At 41.8% G+C, this 20,428-nt stretch overlaps 1 protein-coding gene across 5 annotated transcripts in view; it reads left to right on the plus strand.

Moving 5' to 3' along the window:
- Nucleotides 1-11,120: 11,120 nt before the first annotated feature.
- Nucleotides 11,121-20,428, plus strand: part of RERE (arginine-glutamic acid dipeptide repeats) — a 517,539-nt gene continuing 508,231 nt past the window's right edge. For all 5 annotated transcript variants that reach the window (XM_029066878.1, XM_029066882.1, XM_029066881.1 and 2 more), the window contains exon 1: nt 11,121-11,461. The gene's annotated coding sequence lies outside the window, so the exon portion shown is untranslated. The remainder of the gene's footprint in view (nt 11,462-20,428) is intronic.

A 20,428-nucleotide genomic window follows, 5' to 3' on the forward strand; every position in this document is an offset into this window, starting at 1 on the left:
AACAATGAGGCAAACACCCCCATTTTTACACAGAGTCCTTTGAGATTTTTTTTAATAACCACAAATGGTCAAGAGTCAGACGTTGGTTTTATAGCTCAGCCATGAGACAACAGCACGGTGCCCTCAGACAACATGTTGTGGCATTTGCTAAACATTGACTCTAAAGGGAAAAGTGTCAGTTCTAGTGAATCACTCACGCCAGCTTTAGCATCCCTAGAGAATTCCTTGGAGAACTGCTGTGTATTAGCAAGACCCAATTCTACTTGGGGTGAAATGGAACCAAATCACAATCCAGGCTAGCCCAGATTCATTTATCATCTCCCAAGGCCAGAGTCGTGCAGTATTTTAGTAAAGAAAAAACATTTCAGTCCTGTTTTGTTTTAAAGATGGTTATCCAATGTGTTTGTGTGTATACATGTTCATTTATGTAAACCTGCTAAAGCAAATCATCCATTCCTCCACTCCAGCTCATTGCATGAACTTCTGAACACTATCCAGATGTTACTTATCTACCCTGAGGGAAAAGATGGGAACAATTCTATTTTGGAGATGGGTATGGCTGGAGATGGGAACAATTCTATTTTACAACAAATTACAAAATGAAAATATATTGTTAGTAAATGCACAGTGAGAGCTGGCAGTGACATGATCACCAAGAGAGTACTGAGAAAGGAGAGGTGGTGTTTAACTGTTTAGCCTGCACAAATGCCAACCTGAAGGTGAATTAAAGCTGATTATTTTCTTAGATTTATAGAAATTGAGACTCCAGCAAACATATCACTGGGAATGATTACCAGAGAAAATGCACAGAAACAGGAAATGCATAAAGGTTTCAACAGGGTTGCTAAAGCATATAATAGCAAATGAGACTGCTTGAGGCATTTAAAGGAAGAATAATCCACTTGTTCTAAATCTTGGGCACTTTGGGGGAATTATCAAGGATAGTTACCAGGGTTCAATAAGCCATATGTTCACAGAACAGCACTCAGTTCCTCTGGAGTGCAGACATCAAATCCACTTCTCTGTCCTTCTGTACACTATAATAAGTTCCCATTTCACTTCTATAGAAAATAACAACTTTAACAAAGCCTCAAATGTACCGTCTTATTCTTTCAGTCTCAACAATGAAGGCGGGTAACGCTTTCTAAAGCTTATTGAAAAGTGAGTCAGCAAACACCTCGTAACTAACTACTAAGAGAACGAATTCCCTCTTTTATTTCACTAGAAATTTATCAGATCCTTGAAGAGAATGCAAACTGTCTAGCTTTATGGTTACGTGAATTATTTCACGGATCCAAATTCTTGAGTGTGATTGCTAAAGTTCAAGTTAAATATAGCTAACTTGCTGTATTTATGGCCTGGATACCTTCATGTAATGTTTTCCAACTATGTGATATCTCAGAAATTCGGCACCTTATAAATCTGAGTCTTTATAACTGAGTGCAAATAGTATTAATCACTAAGGACCACTGCAGAGGATTCTGGTGCTAAAGTAGTTCTCACAGCAGTGCTGAAATAGAAACCTCTTAAGTAAGCTATAACACTCGGGATAATTTGTAATCTAAAAACATCCTCATGGAGCAATGATCTTTCTCTCATCATATATTACTCTTACTTTTATTAACAATATTGAAAGTCCATGTGTTCCTTCAAATGTAGTTTTTTATCAAAGCTGAGGCTGCCCAATTCTTTCTTCCTGTTATGTCCAGTTGAAGTCAATTCAGTAATGCAACTCATTAATACCTTCTATGTGCCCAAAGCAATACAGATTTTGTTCATTTCTTTAATTATGATTAACAGCAGCATTTACTGACCACCTAATGTGTGTAAAGCACTATACTAGTCTCTTCATTCACACTCACACTGCCACTGAGTTAGGAAGAAGTGTATTTTCATATAGAATAAAGAGTTTAGTGATTTGTCTGAGGTTCTCCAGCAAACAAACCGGTGATGAGTCTGATCTCCTGGCACTAAATCCAATAATCTGTCCACTAGAATAGATTTCCTACCAAATGTCAGAAGAGCTAAATGTAGAAATGTTAACCTGAGCAGATGTTCAAGAAGCTAATCAATATTTTCAATAGGAATGTGGGTAAGCAGATAATTTTCCATAAATCTAAAATTTAATATTTTATATAAATTATATCCCCACTACATTCAATAGATAGTGTACAAAAATTATCACTCCTAATGAGCATGTAGCTTTATATTTACAATTTTGCATTAGTTTGCATCAAAGAAGCCTTACACACACAGTAAAGATTTTCATCAGTAGCACTGGAGCTAAAAGGTGATATTGAATTAGCCTCTTCACATCAACAATTATTCTTCCCACCTTCAAAGCCTTATTGAAGACACATCTCTTCCAAGAGGCCTTCCCTGACTAAGCCCTCCTTTCCTCTTCTCCCACTCCTTTCTGTGTTGCCCTGACTTGCTCCCACCCCTCCAGCTCTATAGCACTAATGTACATATCTTTAATTGTATTTATTTATGTAAATATCTGTATCCCTCTCTAGATTGTAAGCTCATTGTGGGCAGGGAATGTGTCTGTTATATTGTTGTATTATACTCTCCCCAGCACTTAGCACAGAGCTCTGCATACAGTAAGCGCTCAATAAATACGATTGATTGACTGACTGACTGGCTTTCTAGGCAACATCTTGCCCAATGAAACGATGATAAAGAAATAAACTGAGTCAAGGAGGCCAACAAGTATTTTGGAAGATTGACAGACCAAGATGTATAGCTAACATGCTACTTAGTCTCAGATGTACCTCAAGATCTTCAAAATTAGATGGTGTAAAACCTCTTGGATGGAATGTAGTCTGTCGACTAGCTTCACTCTTATAATGCCAACCTATTCACTGTACCTAGATCTCGTCTATCTCACCGCCAACCTCTCGCCCACATCCAGCCTCTGGAATGGAATGCCCATAGTAGTATGTACATATCTTTATATTATATATTATAAACTGCTTATTCATATTAATGTCTGTCTCCCCCTCTAGACAGTAAGCTTATTATAGGCAGGGAACACGTCTGCTTATTCTGCTTTACACTGATTGTACATTGTTTATTGTAGAGTTTATTGTCCTCTCCCAAGCGCTTAGTACGGTACTCTGCACATAGTAAATGCTTAATAAATACCACTGACTGATCGATAGTAGTATTAGAACTAGTAATAGCAGCATTTATAGAATATCCACGGAATAAGGCACTGTACACGGTGCTTAAAAAATAAGGAATCAAAATGACACATTCTTCCTACAGGGAGTTTACACTTTTATGGGGAAGACAAATATAAAAATATTTACAAATAGAACTTCACCTGACAGAATATGAGAGGGGAATTCATAACGGCAGGCAGAGGACACCTAGGTAGCTACTAAGTGGTGAACTGACACAAGGCTTAAACAAACTGGGAAGCGAGAAGAAATACAAAATGTTGAAAACCAATTTCAAATTATGAGGCATAATCATGGACTATTGGGAAGCATCAGCGCCAGACTGAATGGTCTGGAAAGAAGTGGTCTGTTTTAAGAAGAGACTTCCGAAAGATTGTAAGAAGAAAAATATAAACCAATTCTAGATGCTGCAAATAGCAAATTCAGAATTCAGCTAAGGACAGTCTATAAATGTGCAAAGTATGGCACAGACTACTGGAAATGCATCTATCCTTTCAGCCACACCTACGCAGATGGATAAAGTGTTCATAGTCAAATAAGGACAACTATGTATGCATATATAGAAAGATATATATTATATATACACATATATATGTATGTATAGTGCAAATGCATATACATAAATGTATATATAAATATATATACATTCATTCAATCATACTTATTGAGTACTTACTGTGTGCGAAGCACTGTAATAATAATGCTGGAATTTGTTAAGTGCTTACTATGTGCAGAGCACTGTTCTAAGTGCTGAGGTAGATTTACAGGGTAATCAGGTTGTCCCATGTGAGGCTCACAGTCTTTATCCCCATTTTACAGATGAGGTAACTGAGGCACAGAGAAGTTAAGTGACTTGACCACAGTCACGCAGCTGACAAGTGGCAGAGCTGGGATTAGAACCCATGACCTCTGACTCCCAAGCCCGTGCTCTTTCCACTGACCCACACTGCTTCTCTAAGCACTGTACTAAGCACTTGGGAGAGTACGATATAACATCAGACACATTCCCTGCCCACAACGAGCTCACAGGTAGTATGGAGAGATTATGGTTCAAAACAATTTTCTTCAGAACATTCCTCAACACATATTTAAAATGGAAAATTTTTTAGCTTCATTTTTTCTAAAACCCAATAGGTATCGGTCTGAAATTGGTCTGAATGTCAGATGCTATCAGAGTGCTTGCCTCATCCTTTTACCAATCTACCTAACTCTGGGAACTGCCGTAAATCTCCCAGAGGAGACGACAGGATGAAGGAGAGGATTGGCATTTGGGGTTAGTGGCACATGGCTCCAAAACTTTGATAGCATTGGTATCAACTTTCCATTTAGAGAGAGGGGATGAAAACAGGGCAGGGAGTTTTGGAGGAATGGTCCGTAGTTTGTTTCACATTTCCATCCTCCCATCTGAACAGACATAGCGATGATCCAGGCACTTGCCAGATACAAGTTGTACTGTTGCATCGGCCTCTTCACTCATCTCCCTGCCTCAGTCAATCAATTGAGCAATCATTTGCTTTGAATACTTACTGTGTACAGAGCACTGTCCCGTTGGGAAAATGAAACAGAGTTGGTAGACATGTTCCCTGCCCACAATGACCTTACAGTTTAGAAGGGGAGACAGGCATTAATAGAAATAATTTATAATTTATAGATATGTACATAAGTGCTGTGGGGCTGAGGGTGGGGCAAATACCAAATGCCCAAAGGTCACAGATCCATGTGCATAGAATTTGCAGATGGGAGAGGGAGCCGGGGGGAAAGAGGACTTAATAATAATAACGCTGGTATTTGTTAAGCGCTTACTATGTGCAAAGCACTGTTGTATGTGCTGGGGGGATACAAGGTGATCAGGTTGTCCCACATGGAGCTCACAGTCTTAATCCCCATTTTACAGAAGAGGTAACTGAGGCACAGAATTTAATAATATAATGGTGGTATTTGCTAAGTGTTTACTATGTGCAAAGCACTGTTCTAGGCGCTGGGGGAGATAAAAGGTGATCAGGTTGTCCCATGTGGGGCTCTCAGTTTTAATCCCCATTGTAAAGATGAGGCACAGAGAAGTGAAGTGACTTGCCCAAAGTCACACAGCAGACAAGTGGTGGATCCAGGATTAGAACCCGGGCTCTTTGCACTGAGCCGTGCTGCTTCTCTAATTTGGGAAGGTGTAACCTTAATAAGACTCTGAAGGTGGGGAGAGCCATGAACTGATGTATATGAAGAGGTAGGGTGTTCCAGGCCAGAGGAAGGATATGGCTGAGTGGAGAGCTTCTGTTTAATGTGGAGTGGAATAGGCAACCACTAGAGGTTTTTGAGGAGTGGGGATATTTATGAAGAACATTGTTCTAGAAAAATGATCTGGGCCCCAGAATAAAGTATGGACTGGTTATGGGAGAGATTGGAGGTGGGTTTTAAAGCATTGGCTGTAAAGCATATATCACTTTGCCTCCTCCTAACTTTCATCCCTAATTTCCTACTACAACCCAGCATCCTCGCTGCACTCCTCAAAATGCCATCCTATTCGCTAGAGTTGGTTGACAAGGCCATGAGAAGTTTACAGCCTAGACGGGGAAGAAGATATTAAAATAAATTAGTTAGGGGCAATGACAGTATATATTGTAATGTATTTATTTATATCAATGCCTATCTCCCTTAGTCTGTGAGCTTGTCGTGGGCAGGGAATGTGTCTGCTGACTCTTTGTATTGTGCTCTCCCAAGCGCTTAGTACAGTGTTCTGCTTAATCAATCAGATCACATTTATTGAGTGCTAAATGTGTGTAGAGCACTGTACTAAGCGCTTGGGAAGTACAATATAGCAGTTAACAGACGATCCCTGCCCACAACAAGTTTACAATCTAGGTGGGGGAGACAGACATCAATACAAATAAATAAATGACAGATATGTACATAAATGCCCTGGGGCTGGGAGGGAAGAAGAACAAACGGAGCAAGTCAGGGTGATGCAGAAGTAAGTTCGTTCATTCATTCATTCATTCATTCATTCATTCATTCATTCATTCATTCATTCAATCAATCGTATTTATTGAGTGCTTACTGTGTGCAGAGCACTGTACTAAGTGCTTGGAAAGTACAATTCAGCAACAAATAGACAATCCCTACCCAACAATGGGCTCACAGTCAAGAAGGGGGAGAAAGACCACAAAACAAAACAAAACAAAACAAGTAGACAGGCACCCATAGCATCAATATAAATAAATAGAATTATAGATATATACACATCATTAATAAAATAGAATAAATATGTACATATATACACAAGTGCTGTGGGGCAGGGAAGGGGTAGAGCAAAGGGAGGGAGTTTGGGAGATGGGGAGGGGAGGAGGAGCAGAGGAAAAGGGGGGCTCAGTCTGGGAAGGCATCCTGGAGGAGGTGAGCTTTCAGTAGGGCTTTGAAGGGGGGAAGTGTGCAGTTTGGCGGATGTAAGGAGGGAGGGCATTGCAGGCCAGAGATAGGACATGGGCCAGGGGTCAACGAGGGACAGGCGAGAATGAGGCACTGTGAGGAGGTTAGCAGCAGAGGAGAAAGGGAGGTGACGTAGGAGGGGACAAGGTGATAGAGAGCTTTGAATCCAATAGTGAGGAGTTAAGTGGGAGAAGAGGAAATGAGGGGCCTAGTCTGGGAAGGTCTCTTGGAGGAGATGGGCCTTCAGTAAAACTTTGAAGGTGAGGAAGAGTAATGGTCTGTCAGATTTGAAGAGGGAGGGCATTCCAGGTCAGAGGCAGGACTTGAGCCAGGGGTCAGTTGTGAGACAGATGAGACTGAGGCACGGTGAAAAGGTTAGCATTAGAGGAGCGAAGTGTGCGGGCTGGGTTCTAGAAGGAGAATAGTGAGATGAGGTAGGATGGGGCAAGCTGATGGAGTGCTTTAAAGACACGGGTGAGGAGTTTTTCATGTGGATGTGGATGTGGATAGGCAACCACTGGAGTTTTTTGAGGACTGGGCTGACATGTCCTGAACGTTTTTGTAGAAAACTGATCTGAGTATCAGAGTGAAGTATGGACTGGAGTGGGGAGAGACAGGAGACTGGGAGGTCAGCAAGGAAGCTGAAGCAGGAATCCAGGAGGGATAGAATGAGCAATTATTAACATGGTAGCAGTTTAGGTGAAGAGGAAAAGGTGGATTTTAGCGATGCGAAGGTGGGACCCATAAGATTTGGTCAGAAGGTGGTCATTGGTGAACTTTGAGAGGGAGGTTTCTGTGGAAAGAAGGGGATGGAAGCCAGATTGAAGGGGATCAAGGAGAGAGTTGGAGGAAAGGAATTTGAGACAGCAGGTGAAGACAACTCTATCAAGGAGTTTGGAGAGGAATGGTAAGAGGGAAATGGGGTGATAACTGGAGGGAGTCATGAAATCAAGGGAAGGGTTTTTTTAGGATAGGGGAGACATGGGTGTGTTCGAAAACAGTGGCAAAGAAACCTAACTACTTGTTTTGTTTCCTGACTACTTGTTTTGTTTTGTCATCTGTCTCCCCGTTTAGACTGTGAGACTGTTGTTGGGCAGGGATTGTCTCTATCTATTGCCGAATTGTACATTCCAAGTGCTTAGTGCAGTGCTCTGCACAATGTAAGCGCTCAATAAATACGATTGAATGAATGAACGAATGAACCATTGGAGAGTGAACGGTTAAAGATGGCCGTTAGGAGGGAAGAAGGGAGAGGGTGAGAGTTTTGTTAAGGTACGAAGGAATGGTGTCGAATGCGCAGGTGGAGGGGGTGGTTTTTGAGAGGAAGAAGGAGATCTCCTCTAGAGATACTGCTGGGAAAGATGGGAAAGTTGAAGAGTGGGCCAGAAGGGGGAGGGACCAACTCAGTGGTATTGTAGTCTTCTGCTCAGTACAAGGTTCTGCACAATAAGGCCTCAGTAAATACCATTGATTGATAGATAATGGGAGAGTTTAGCCTTCGAAGAGCTAGTAAGCTAAAGCATCACTATTTGGGGACGTTTTGCCTCTGATTTGAAACTCTCAGGTCTTATCAAGAGACCTGAGATGAGCCAAGCTTTGAGTGCAGCTCAAAAAGCTGTGGGGGCCATTGCCCACATGGAATGGGCACCTTTCCTGCATGAGATTTTCCCCACAATGTTTCATTGGTGCCAAGGACTTTCCTCATTCATATTTGGATCCGAAATGATCATTTTCCACCAAGAAATCCTTCTCCACAATTCACCTTGCCCCATGGGCAGTGTGTTTACACTGGGTTACACAAAATATAAACAATCCATTTGTTGTAATTTAGAAAACCTAAGGCCATAAAACGCATTCCAGGGAACGGCAAATTTTTACATTATTAAAATGGTTTGTCTATTCAGTGAAATCAGACCCTTGAAATTCATTTTTTTCCATCAGTTGTGTTTTTGCTATTTAACTCTGACCTTTCTTTTCAAATGACAAAACCGGATGGGTTAGGTGTTTTTTTTTGAACGTTGCCCAGTCTTGGTGCCAGCGGCGGAGAGAATGGACTGAATCTACTATGCTTCCAGGAAGGACTTTGAAGTAAAAAGGTCCCGTGTACATTCGGTGGCCTCTTAGAAGAAAGGAAAAGGATGGCATTCTCCACTCCCCGGCCAGAGCCCTTGGTGCTCTTCCTCGCGATTTTCATCCCCTCAAGACAACCCTGGGCCCAGCCGGGGTGAGGACGAATTGAAATCTCACAAGGGCAACTTACCTTGTGGATAATAATAATAATGATGATATTTGTTATGTGCCAAGCACTGTTCTAAGCGCTGGGGTAGATACAAGGTAATCAGGTTGTCTCACGTGGGGCTCACAGAAAGAGCCCAGCCTTCGGAGTCAGAGCTCATGGGTTCTTATCCTGGCTCCGCTGCCTGTCAGCTGTATGGCCTTGGGAAAGTCACTTCACTTCTCTGTGCCGCCGTTCCCTCACCTGTAAAATGGAGGTGAAGACTGTGAACCCTACGTGGAACAACCTGATTACCTTGTATCTTCCTCAGTGCTTAGAACTGTGCTTGGCACAGAGGAGGCGCTTAACAAATACCAACATTATTATTAATCCCCATTTGACAGATGAGGGAACTGAGGCACAGAGAAGTGAGCTGACTTGCCCAAAGTCACACAGCTGACAAGTGGCGGAGTCGGGATTAGAACCCACGACCTCTGACTCTCCAGCCCATGCTCTTTCCGCTAAGCGTTGCTGCCCACCCCCCGAAAGTATCATCTCCCACAAACTAAATTTTGGAATTTGGATTTGGAAGACTGAGGAAAAGGTTTAGGCTCAGGTGTTGAGAGAGAGAGAGGTAAAGGGAAGGGAAGCAGCGTGGCTTAGTGGAAAGAACATGGGCTTGGTAGTCAGAAGTCATGGGTTCTAATCCCAACTCTGCCACTTGTCAGCTGTGTGACCTTGGGCAAGTCACTTCACTTCTCTGGGCCTCAGTTACCTCATCTGTAAAATGGGGATGAAGACTGTGAGCCCTACGTGGGACAATCTAGTTACCTTGTATCTACCCCAGTTCTTAGAACAGTGCTTGGCACATAGGAAGCACTTAAGAAATACCAACATTATTATGAGAAGCAGTGTGGCTCAGTGGAAAGAGCCCGGGCTTTGGAGTCGGAGATCATGGGTTTGAACCCCGGCTCTGCCACTTGTCAGCTGTGTGACTGTGGGCAAGTCACTTCACTTCTCTGGGCCTCAGTTACCTCATCTGTAAAATGGGGATGAAAACTGTGAGCCTCACGTGGGACAACCTGATTACCCTTGTATCTCCCCCAGCGCTTAGAACAGTGCTCTGCACATAGTAAGTGCTTAATAAATACCAACATTATTATTATTATTATTGTTATTAAAGGGGGAAGATTGAGGGGACCCTCTCTGTTTGTGAAGCTTTAAATCAGGGCGGCCCCTTTCTTGGATCTTTCAGTGGCCCTAGTTTCATGGTGGGGCCTGGCCCACTATTCCTACCGCTATCCTGGAATGCCCTCCCTTCTCAAATCCGCCAAAGTAACTCTCTTCCCCTCTTCAAAGCCCTACTGAGAGCTCACCTCCTCCAGGAGGCCTTCCCAGACTGAGCCCCCCTTTCCCTCTGCTCCCCCTCCCCGCTTCCACCCTCTGCTCTTCCCCCTTCCCCTCCGCACTGTGCTCATTGGTGTATATTATTTATTACCTTATTTATTTTGTTAATGAGGTGTCCATCCCCTTGATCCTATTTATCTTGATGTTGTCTGGTTTTGTTCTGTTTTGCTCTGCTGTCCGTCTCCCCCGTTTAGACTGTGAGCCCGTCATGGGGCAGGGATGGTCCCTCTCTGTGGCCGAATTGTCCATTCCAAGCACTTAGTACATAGCAAGGGCTCAATAAATACTATTGAATGAGTGAATGAAATGAATGAAGGATCGGGACTAGGGCCAAGGATTGTGGAGTGGGGGTGTGAAGGGAAAGGGAGAGAAAACACATTGCCATCACCTCCCCTTTTGGGGAGGAGTTCGCCCGGGTGGTAAGAGGGCCCCTCTCCCGGCCCTCGACGCCCTGACTTAAAAACTCCCTCCGAGGCAGCCACCCAAACACACTCCTCATTTTTGCTGTCTCTTTCTCTCTCTTTTTTTTTTTTAAAAAAATCACTTCATTCCCTTCCGCCATTGGCTAAGTCTCCTTTTGGGTCATGGGCCTGGGGCTGGGCCAATGCGGAGGCTCGATACTGGGAGGTGGGCAGGTCCTGGAGCAGTTAGTGGGTGATGATTTTGTGCAGCAGCAGCAGCAGCAGCAGCAGCACCAGCCAGGAGCTTGTTCTGCTCTTACTCACACAGACACACACATTCACTCCCTCTCTCTCTCTCTCCCTCTCTCTTTCACACGCCCGCACAGAGACACCCTCACTGGTTCCTCAGTCCCCACCTCCTTCTCCCCCACCCCCTCCTCTCCCTCTCTCCTTCCACATTGTTTCTGCCTTTTTTCCCCCCTCTTGGTTAAAAAAAAATCATCTTCATCATCAGGGAAGTCCCCTTCCCAGGAAAAAAAAACAAAACAAAACATGCCGTTGGACTTCTGCTTCTGAAGGATTTGACGCCAAGAGAAGAAGGGATTCTTGTTTAAAATCTCATTAAAGATCAAGGGGAAGGGAAATACCCCTCGCCCTCCGCCATCCCCTCCTTTCCCTCCCAGCATACCAGTTCCCTCCCCCCTCTAATTCCTGGCCTGAACTCCACATTCACACACCACCTTCCCTCTCCCCTTTTTCTCCCTCTTCTTCCACTTCCAGAGGCAGCTGGGCCACAAACAAATCCCCTTGATGGTGTAGAACATTAGGGAAAGGTAAGTCTCTAACTTGCCTTACTCTTTTTTTTTTTCACCCCTTCTTTTTCCACTGGAGGTTTAGGGGATGGGGAGTAGATGGGGTGGGGGGTGGAGAGGGGTGTCTGTCTTGAATCACTTATGTCATGCAAACCAGAGAGGAAGAGGGGTTGATGAAGGAAGTGGAAGATAATAGCGACCTATTAATGTCGGGGTGAATTGTTGAGAATTGGAAAAGGGGAGCTGGAGCAGGAGAAAAAAAGGTCGGGGACATTATTTGGTTTCCACAGAGGAAGGTAACTGTCCAACTTGCCTCCTGTTCCCTGCTCTTCCTTTGCTTCTGTTCTGTGTGGGGGTGATTTCTTTTATATCCCTAAATCACCGTGACTTGTAGGAAGAAGGGAACTGTAGCTTCAACCTGTGAACGTTTGGAATGAAAGCGAGGGTTGGTAAGGGTAGTTGGGGGAGGAACTAGGGAATCATCTTCACACTGGGGGGAAGGTTCTCCCTTTGTATTGTGTTTAAAATCATTTGTGTCGTGGGAATATGCCCCAAATTTCAAAATTTTTTTTTAAAATCCATTTCATCTGAATGAAATCCTCATCAGCTTTTTAGTTCTGTGGGTTTGGCCGGGGTGGCTCCCATTTTTTTTTTAAAGGATATGGAAATCAGATAAGTACTTCCCCCCAGAATGGGGTGGGGAGAGACAACATTGCAGGTTTCATTTCCGAAATTGGTTTAAGAAGTTGCTGAGAGGAAAGCTAAATGATTCATTGTGGAATTGTTCCTCTGTCTCTTTTTTTCAAGGGTAACTTGCAGTTTTTTGGATTACAGACTTCTCACATTGAGAGAAGCAAAATGAGTCCTTTGGAGACTAGGTGCTTTAAGCATTTCAAAATGTGCTGCTATTTTAGGGTATATTTTGCAAAGTAGTTTTGGAAGGAGCCTGAAATAGCTTCATTCAAAACATTATTTTAGTTCAAAAATGAGATACCCGATGAAAAGGAAGCTTGTTAGTAAAATAAACATCTTTAATGATACTCGGATTATTGTGCAATGTGTGTAGATTTACCATGGTTAAAATAATTGCTTTCTATTTGAAAAACGATCTTTTTTGTTATGTGTATACTGGTTTCTTTAATCTCAGGTTGTTAAGTGGGGGAGGGAAGGCAAATGGATCTCTGAGATAATAAAAACATCCTTTGGGTAAATATTGCCTTCCTTGGATTTGCTCCTTGAGTGGAAACACTAAGTTATGATTTTTTTTATTTTAATGGCATAGATTGGGTGGAATACTGGCTTGCAAATCTCCCTGTTGTTGTTAGTTGAGGTCGAAAGAAAGAGGCAGACACACACGCACAAAACAGACACACACACACACACAATGCTTAGGCTGAGGACTCATTGTTCCTTGGTACACTCTCTCTGTCTCTCTTCCTCTCTTCCCTTCCTCTCCCATTTTTGGGACTAGGTTTACATAGCCAAATAGTTCTTTTGGGGTGGGAGGGAAGGGGGAGAGGAGGAGAAAAGAGGGAGGAAAAGATCAGGGAAGGGAAGGGTGCGTTTTTTCCTGAGAGAGTCTCTTCCACCCATCTCGTATTTAGCTTTTTCTCCAACCTTGCAAAAAGCAAAGAGTCAATCAGAAACTAAAGGTTACACAAAAAAATTCAGCCTTCCCTCTTTCCCCACCCCCTACCTCCTCCTCCCCTTCGCAGCTCTGGTTTCTGCCACTATTATTTCTTTTTGTGTTTGAAGACGGGATCATGCACTTCATGTGGTGGGCTCACACTGTCGCTTTTCCCTGCTTGCCTCCCCCACCTCCACTGTCCCTGATTTTCGTGGGGTCGGTGGTCTTTCACTCGATTTACGCTGCCGTGAATGTGATCAGTTTTTATTTGGGGAGGGCAGGAGGGAATCTCTCCATCAAACGTTTGGGAGAGCCCATCCTGCAAAGAGCCCAGAGTTCATGTTTGTCGAGGCAGGGGTGTTTGTGTGAAGGGATTGTGAGTTAATGGGTGGTTGGATGGGAATGCAGGTTCCCCCTTTAGCTTCTAAATCCAAGTTTGATGGTGAGCCTTTTTTAAAAAAAAGAAAAAAGCAGATGGTCGTTAGAAGGAATAGCTGAGCCTACTTTGGGGGCTGAGGTTTAGAGGGAGAGCATGTGGGGGCCTGATCTTGGATTGGGAGGGAGTTTAGAGGGGGTTAGTACTGGGTCAATCCAGAGATGAAGGACTGGTTAAATGTGTGCTGTCTCAATAGCTCCTTCTACCGGATTATGAGGCCTTTAAGTGTCAGAGCGAGGAGCCAGGGAAGGGGAGGAATGTGTGGGTCTAATGGTTTCTAATGAATGCGTTTGTACTTGCATGTCTGCCGGTGCAACACGGCTGTGCTATCCAAATATGCACTGCAACTGCTGCATTACTGTTTCAGTACATTATTGGCTGTGCGGTGACACATCAGAGTTCACGTTCTGCTCCCTGAAGAATTGTAGAGACACCGCGACTCCCTAAGGACTGCTTCGAATTGATATTTTCCCACCTATAATATCAAAAAGTAGAGCATCTTAATAATGAAATGGAAAGTACGGGTCTCATCAGATAAGTCCTGAATGTTGGAAACAGTGAATGGAATGGAAATCTTTTTTAACTGTGGTCCCCCAGTACATTTTTGGATGCCCAGTTATGTTCTCACTGGGTTCTCTAGCAAAGAATCGATTGAGGTCTGCCTGGGGGTGTGCCAACTGGAGTTGGGAGGACAAAGCTCAGTAACAAGAAATCGTGGTCCTCTGGGCGGGAAGGCTTGAAGCTTCTGGTATAGGAAAGATGACTCCAGTGGGAGGGTGAGAATACATGAAATGAGTTTACTGTTACTAGGGTGACAACCATTCTTGTGACTAAGCGGGGCTGAACTGCCCGAAGTTGGTAGAGTGGGGTGGTACTGGTGTATGCGGAACTGAATGGGACATCCACATGGACCTTCCCAGTCTATGAGCTTGTGACCCAAAGTACAGATTCTGGATCAAAAAGTTGAAATGACAAGATGTATCGCTTGTCAAAAGTCCTGTGAGATAGTTAGCTATGTGACACAAGCAGACCCTTTCAATGTTTCTCTTGGTGGATGGAGCTTTCTGGCATAATGGGTGAGTTGAGGGGATAAAAGGGACAGACTAAGATAATAAACCTTTCATTTAAAAGCCTGACTAACATTAGGGAATTTTATGTGGCATTTGGTTCTTTTTGAGTCAAAACTTCAATGTGTGGAACATAGTTGAACAAATCAAAGGCCCAAGGTTACATAGCATTTTTCAACAAAAGGAAATGGAGTAAACCTGATTCTGTGTTTCTCATCCACAGGGACTGTTGCTTGGTAGTTTCAGTCCAAAATTTGTTATCTCTTTATGGGTCATAAATATTCATGTAATGGCAAAGAAATGGGAGTTTAAATGGAAAAAGACAATGCCCCTAGTAGAAGGTAGGGGAAATCATTAAATAAAATAGTACCTGTTTAGTTTTTAGGTTGAATAATTAGCTATCAAGTGTTGAAAATTTACCAAAAAAAGTGCCACTGTGATCTATAACAAGTGGGCCGTTTCAGAATATTTTAGTATTTATCTTGAACAAGGTGCAGCTCTTATTTAACATTTATTGAAAATCAATATGCTAGGTATTGTACACCACATGGAATTTTACTCCCTTATAAGAAAAAGAATAACTTCATATACTGAATAAGATTCAGCTACCCAACTTGCTATTTTTAAAATTAGTTTGGAATCTCTAACATCTTGATTGAATCCCGGTAACTGAAAAAAAAGCGTAATGAAATAAATGACATACTAGTTTGGGAAGGTGGGGGGCACAACAATCTCTCCCCTAACTACTTTTGTTAGTTTCTTTTTCAGTTGACTTTAAAGATGAAGATAGTAGAAAACTCAGATGACTTGAGTGAGTCATTAATGTAACCTAGGTATGAACTTCATAAAAAAAAATCCCACTCTTAAATAACACACCATTATTTTGCATAGTAAATACTCAGTGGCACTCTGCCCTAGTTAATCATAAGGTTTTCTGTTGAGTAGGACTACCTTTTGAATCAAATTTAGCATGTTATGTAGTTTCCTGATTAATATTCTTGACCATATTTTTGTAGCACCATTAAATATTATTTCAGTGAGTCAGTTAAAAGTAAACCAGATCCAAGGCAATAAAATTATTTAGAAAAAGTATAAAAAGGAATATTTAAGGAAGTGTTTGGAAAAGTTGTTAAAGATTGTGGGATGCTGTTTTAATTGGCCTTTGATTTTGCCCCAAATATAGCATTTTAGCAAACCTTAACCATGCTTCAGTATTGGACTGAACTGCTTCTGCATAAATTTAACCTCTAGAAAGAGTTAACACATTCGATGACTTGGCAAAATTATATTAGGAGCCAAGTAATGTAATTCTGATGCAGCAGGTAGAAGCAATTACCTTTTTACCGGGTATTACAGAGGACTCTGATTTGTTTACTTTTTATAAAATAAATTTGAATTCCCCCGAGAGCAAAGTGCGTCTTCAGCATAGATCTTAAAGGCTGTGTTTCTTGATGGAATTACTCCCAGGATAAATGCATAATACTTGGGCATGATAAATTGTGAAGATCGCCTTCTAAATCCTAAAGAACACTTGGATTGTGAGGAGGCCCCCAGCATATTTGCTTTAGGATCTTAGGGTAAGTTTCCACATCAAACAAGGATAGCCATGGGGAACGCCCTTTCTAACTATAAATTGGTTTTACACATGACTTGGAGTACTAAAACCTTTAGGATGAAAGGATGGCTGTCCGGGTATCCATTAACCCATACCTTATCCTGGGTTTTTTCCCCCCCTTCCAATTCCTTTTTTTATTTTATTCCATTGTGTGGCTTTTGTTTACTACTTTTTGACAATTTATTCCAGGCACCAGTTAATCTTACTTTAAGAAACTCTATCAAAGTCCTTTGGTAACTTGATTTTCTTTAGATTCTGGTCCTCTCCCTGCCATCATATCTCTTGGAAGCATCTGTCTCTTACTTTCTTTTGCAATTATGTGTAACAGTGAGGTCCTTTGTTTTCCATAGTGAATGTTTGCTGTCCCCTGGAACTGTACACAACTTACACTGATATGAAATTTCCCACACATATCAAAGGCATGTGACACATGACATTCAGACCTTTTCTAACCTTTCAAGATAACCAGAGGGCCTTGTTAGTTGCTTCTTTATGTAATGATGTCTGTCCCCTCCTCTAGACCGTAAGCGTGTTGTTGGCAAGGAACATGTCTTCCAACTGTGTTGTGTCATAATAGTAATAATAATTGTGATATTTGTTAAGTGCTTACTGTGTGGCAGGCACTGTACTAAGCTCTGGGGTGGATACAAGCAAATTGGGTTGGACACAGCTATACTCTCCCAAACACTTAGTACAGTCCATGGCTCACAATAAGTGCTTAATAAATGCTGTTCATTGATGAGTCATTGCCATAGGATCTGCTTTTCTTTTTTTAAAAATTGCAGGTAGTTTTTTCAGTAGCTCTTTGGTAATCTCTTTTAGGGAGCTAATATCACTTTTAAAAGTTATATTTGATATTTTTAAAATCTAGTGTTGTGTTTTAAAATAAAATATATTCTATAGTACAGACAAGATTGTCATTCTCCCTTGATTTTACCCTATTAAGCAGTGTCTGAGCACTAAAGGGTATGTTCCCTTTACATGGCCTTTCAATTTCTAATTGCCTCCTATTTTCTTAAATGATGCTGCTTAAGTCATTTGCCTTTTTGAATCACTCTGACATTTGAATTGGGTTTTTTTCCCAGGATCCTAACTCTTTTTTTATCAGACATTATTATTATGTTATTGCATATTTATTCTTCCAAATCAGTGAGGTACAAAATAAGCAGAATTCATTCTAATACAGTTGTCTGTAGAACTTCACTAGACATATCAACTACAAATCTTGTTTTGGTTCACAGTTCCTTTTTTGAAAACCAACTCCTTATCAAATCAACTGCTATAATGGTGTATTCATGGACCTAGTAAATTTTATTTTCTTGTGATCCTTTATTAAAATATTTTTTAAAATATAGAAAAAACGCTGATTTCTCTTACAAATAATTAGTTGGGCACTATTTCAGCTTTTGCACAGCTTTTGTACTCTGTGCTGACTCTCAAATCATAACTTTGGAGATTTTGCTCCCGTTTTGTTTGTGAAGAGCTTTTCTATTATTATTTTAACAAATAACATTTATAGCTCTGTCAGATCTTTGGGATGTCCTCTTTGAAATATTAATGTTTGATGAGCTTTAAAAGTATAATCTATATCTTTATCATTGACCTGTCATTAATTAGTTCCATAGTTCTTGTTAACCACCAAATTTCTGGATGTCCCATGGATATCCCTCCTCAACTAAACTATACATTTCTAACTCTGAGTTATCTTTCCCCCAAAGTTCTTCTCGCTTTTCAACTTTCCCATCTCTGTCCTTGTGGCTCCCCAGGCTAGCAACTTTGGAAGAAGCTTCAATACTTGCTTTTCCTTTGGCTCTCTCAGCCAGTCTATATTCAAGTGCTGCCAATTCTTCCTCTGTAATGTTTTTTAGATCTACCTTTTCCTCTCCAGGGCCACAATATTGGTCCAGGCTATACTCTTTTGCCTTTGAACTATTAAAGGGGGATTTTACTAGCCTCCCTAGCCTCCAGCCTCTTTTGTTTTGTTCAGCACATACCATAAAGATTCCAGTTCCTCAAACATTCAGATCATTTTAATCATCATTACCATCAATGGCATTTATTGAGCACTTACTATGTGCAGAGGAGCAGTGTGGCCTAGTGGATAGAGCCCAGGCCTGGATTCTAATCCTGACTCTTCCACTTGTCTGCTGTGTAATCTTGGACAAGATACTTCAATTCTCTGTGCCTCATTTACCTCATCTGTAAAGTGGGGATTAAGACTGTGAGGCTCATGTGGGACAGGGATTGTGTCCAATGCGATTTGCCTGTATCCACCCCAGTAATATAATAATGTTGGTATTTGTTAAGTGCTTACTATGTGCAGAGCACTGTTCTAAGTGCTGGGGTAGATACAGGGTAATCAGGTTGTCCCACATGAGGCTCACAGTCTTAATCCCCATTTTACAGATGAGGTAACTGAGGCACAGAGAAGTTAAGTGACTTGCCCAAAGTCATACAGCTGACAAGTGGAAGAGCTGGTATTCGAACCCATGACCTCTGCCTCCCAACCCCGGGCTCTTTCCAAGCCACACTGCTCAGTGCTTAGTACACTATCTGGCACATAGTAAGCACCTGACAAATACCAAAATTATTATTATGTGCAGAGCACTGTACTAAGTGCTTGGAAGAGTTGGCAGGCATATTTTCTGCCCACAATGAATTTACAGTCTAGATGGAGAGAAATTAATATAAATAACTTACAAAATATAATTTGAAGATAGGTACATAGGTGCTGTGGGGTGAATATCAAATAGTCCCTTATGCAGTTTCTTCACAATCACCTCTTGAATTAAATTCCTGATCATGGATTTGCAGTTCACCAAATAGCGCTAATAACTCTCACTTCCTGCTCTGTCCCACGCTCATTCATGCTTACTGCTGCAGTCTAATGTACTTGATATCTCCTCATGTAATTTCTAATCACCCGATGGTATTCCTCCAAGTGCATTCAATCAATCTATCGATCAATGACATTTATTGAGCGCTTACCGTGTGCAGAATACTGCACTAAGTGCTTGGGAGAAGCAGCGTGGCTCAGTGGAAAGAGCCCGGCCTGGGGAGTCAGAGGTCATGGGTTCGATTCCCAGCTCTGCTATTTGTCAGCTGTGTGACTGTGGGCAAGTCACTTCACTTCTCTGTGCCTCAGTTACCTCATCTGTAAAATGGGGATGAAAACTGTGAGCCTCACGTGGGACAACCTGATTACCCTTTTTCTCCCCCAGCGTTTAGAACAGTGCTCTGCACATAGTAAGCGCTTAACAAATACCAACATTATTATTATTATCAGTGGTGTTTATTGAGTGCTTACTGTATGCAGAGCAGTGTATTGAGTGCGTGGAAGAGTACAATACAGCAGAATTGGTAAATATGTTCCCTGTCCCTTAAAGATTCAAAGGGGGAGAGACAGATGTAAAATAAATTGCTCCAACATTGCCGTGCAACCCAAGTACTTAGGTAACATTTCATGTAACACATGTATAATATCTTTAAACTTTGTTTCTTCCTCTTGCAGTTTATTTCAGTGTCTAACAGCCCCAACAGATTATCAGCTCCTTGAGGATAAGGGTCCCATCTGTGAATTCTGTTGTTCTCCGACTATAGTGCTTTGCACACATAAGGAGCTCAGTAAATTCTACTGATTGGCAAGTCTCTCCCTGTACCTCTAAGTCATCACATTTATCTAATTTTCCATCTCTGCAAAATCCATATCCCCACTTTCTTTGAAACCCTACCTCCAGAGCACTTCTTCTCTGTCATTTCCCCTATCTGTGTTTTATTTTAATGTCTTCCTTCCCTTCCAGAGATCTTGTCTTCCAACTCTGTTATATTGTACTCTCCCAAACGCTTAATAGAGTGTTGTGCATACAGTAAGCACACAATATATATAATCGATTGGTTTCATTCAAAGCTCTGACTAGTTTTCTTCCTTGAGCCTATCCTGCCTCTTTTGGCCAAACCTTCAGTTGATCAATTCACTCCACTAATATCCCCTTGTCCCAACAACATCTTTCATTCATTCTTCCTATCCCCCAGGTTACCTAGCCATTGTGTGATCTCTGTTCTGATGCACTTAGTTTGTATATACTGGAGTCTGTTTGACTGAAACTCTACTCTTTTGGTGAATGCTTGGGCCAGAGCTCAAGTTCCTTTCTGAAATGTCTCGAACCCACTTTAATGATGCAACCATGTCGTGATCTTCTAATTAAAGGCAATTGGAAAATACGAAAATTTATCATGCCAGCCT

Source organism: Ornithorhynchus anatinus, chromosome 5, assembly GCF_004115215.2.
Source record: "Ornithorhynchus anatinus isolate Pmale09 chromosome 5, mOrnAna1.pri.v4, whole genome shotgun sequence".
Lineage (NCBI taxonomy): Eukaryota > Metazoa > Chordata > Mammalia > Monotremata > Ornithorhynchidae > Ornithorhynchus > Ornithorhynchus anatinus.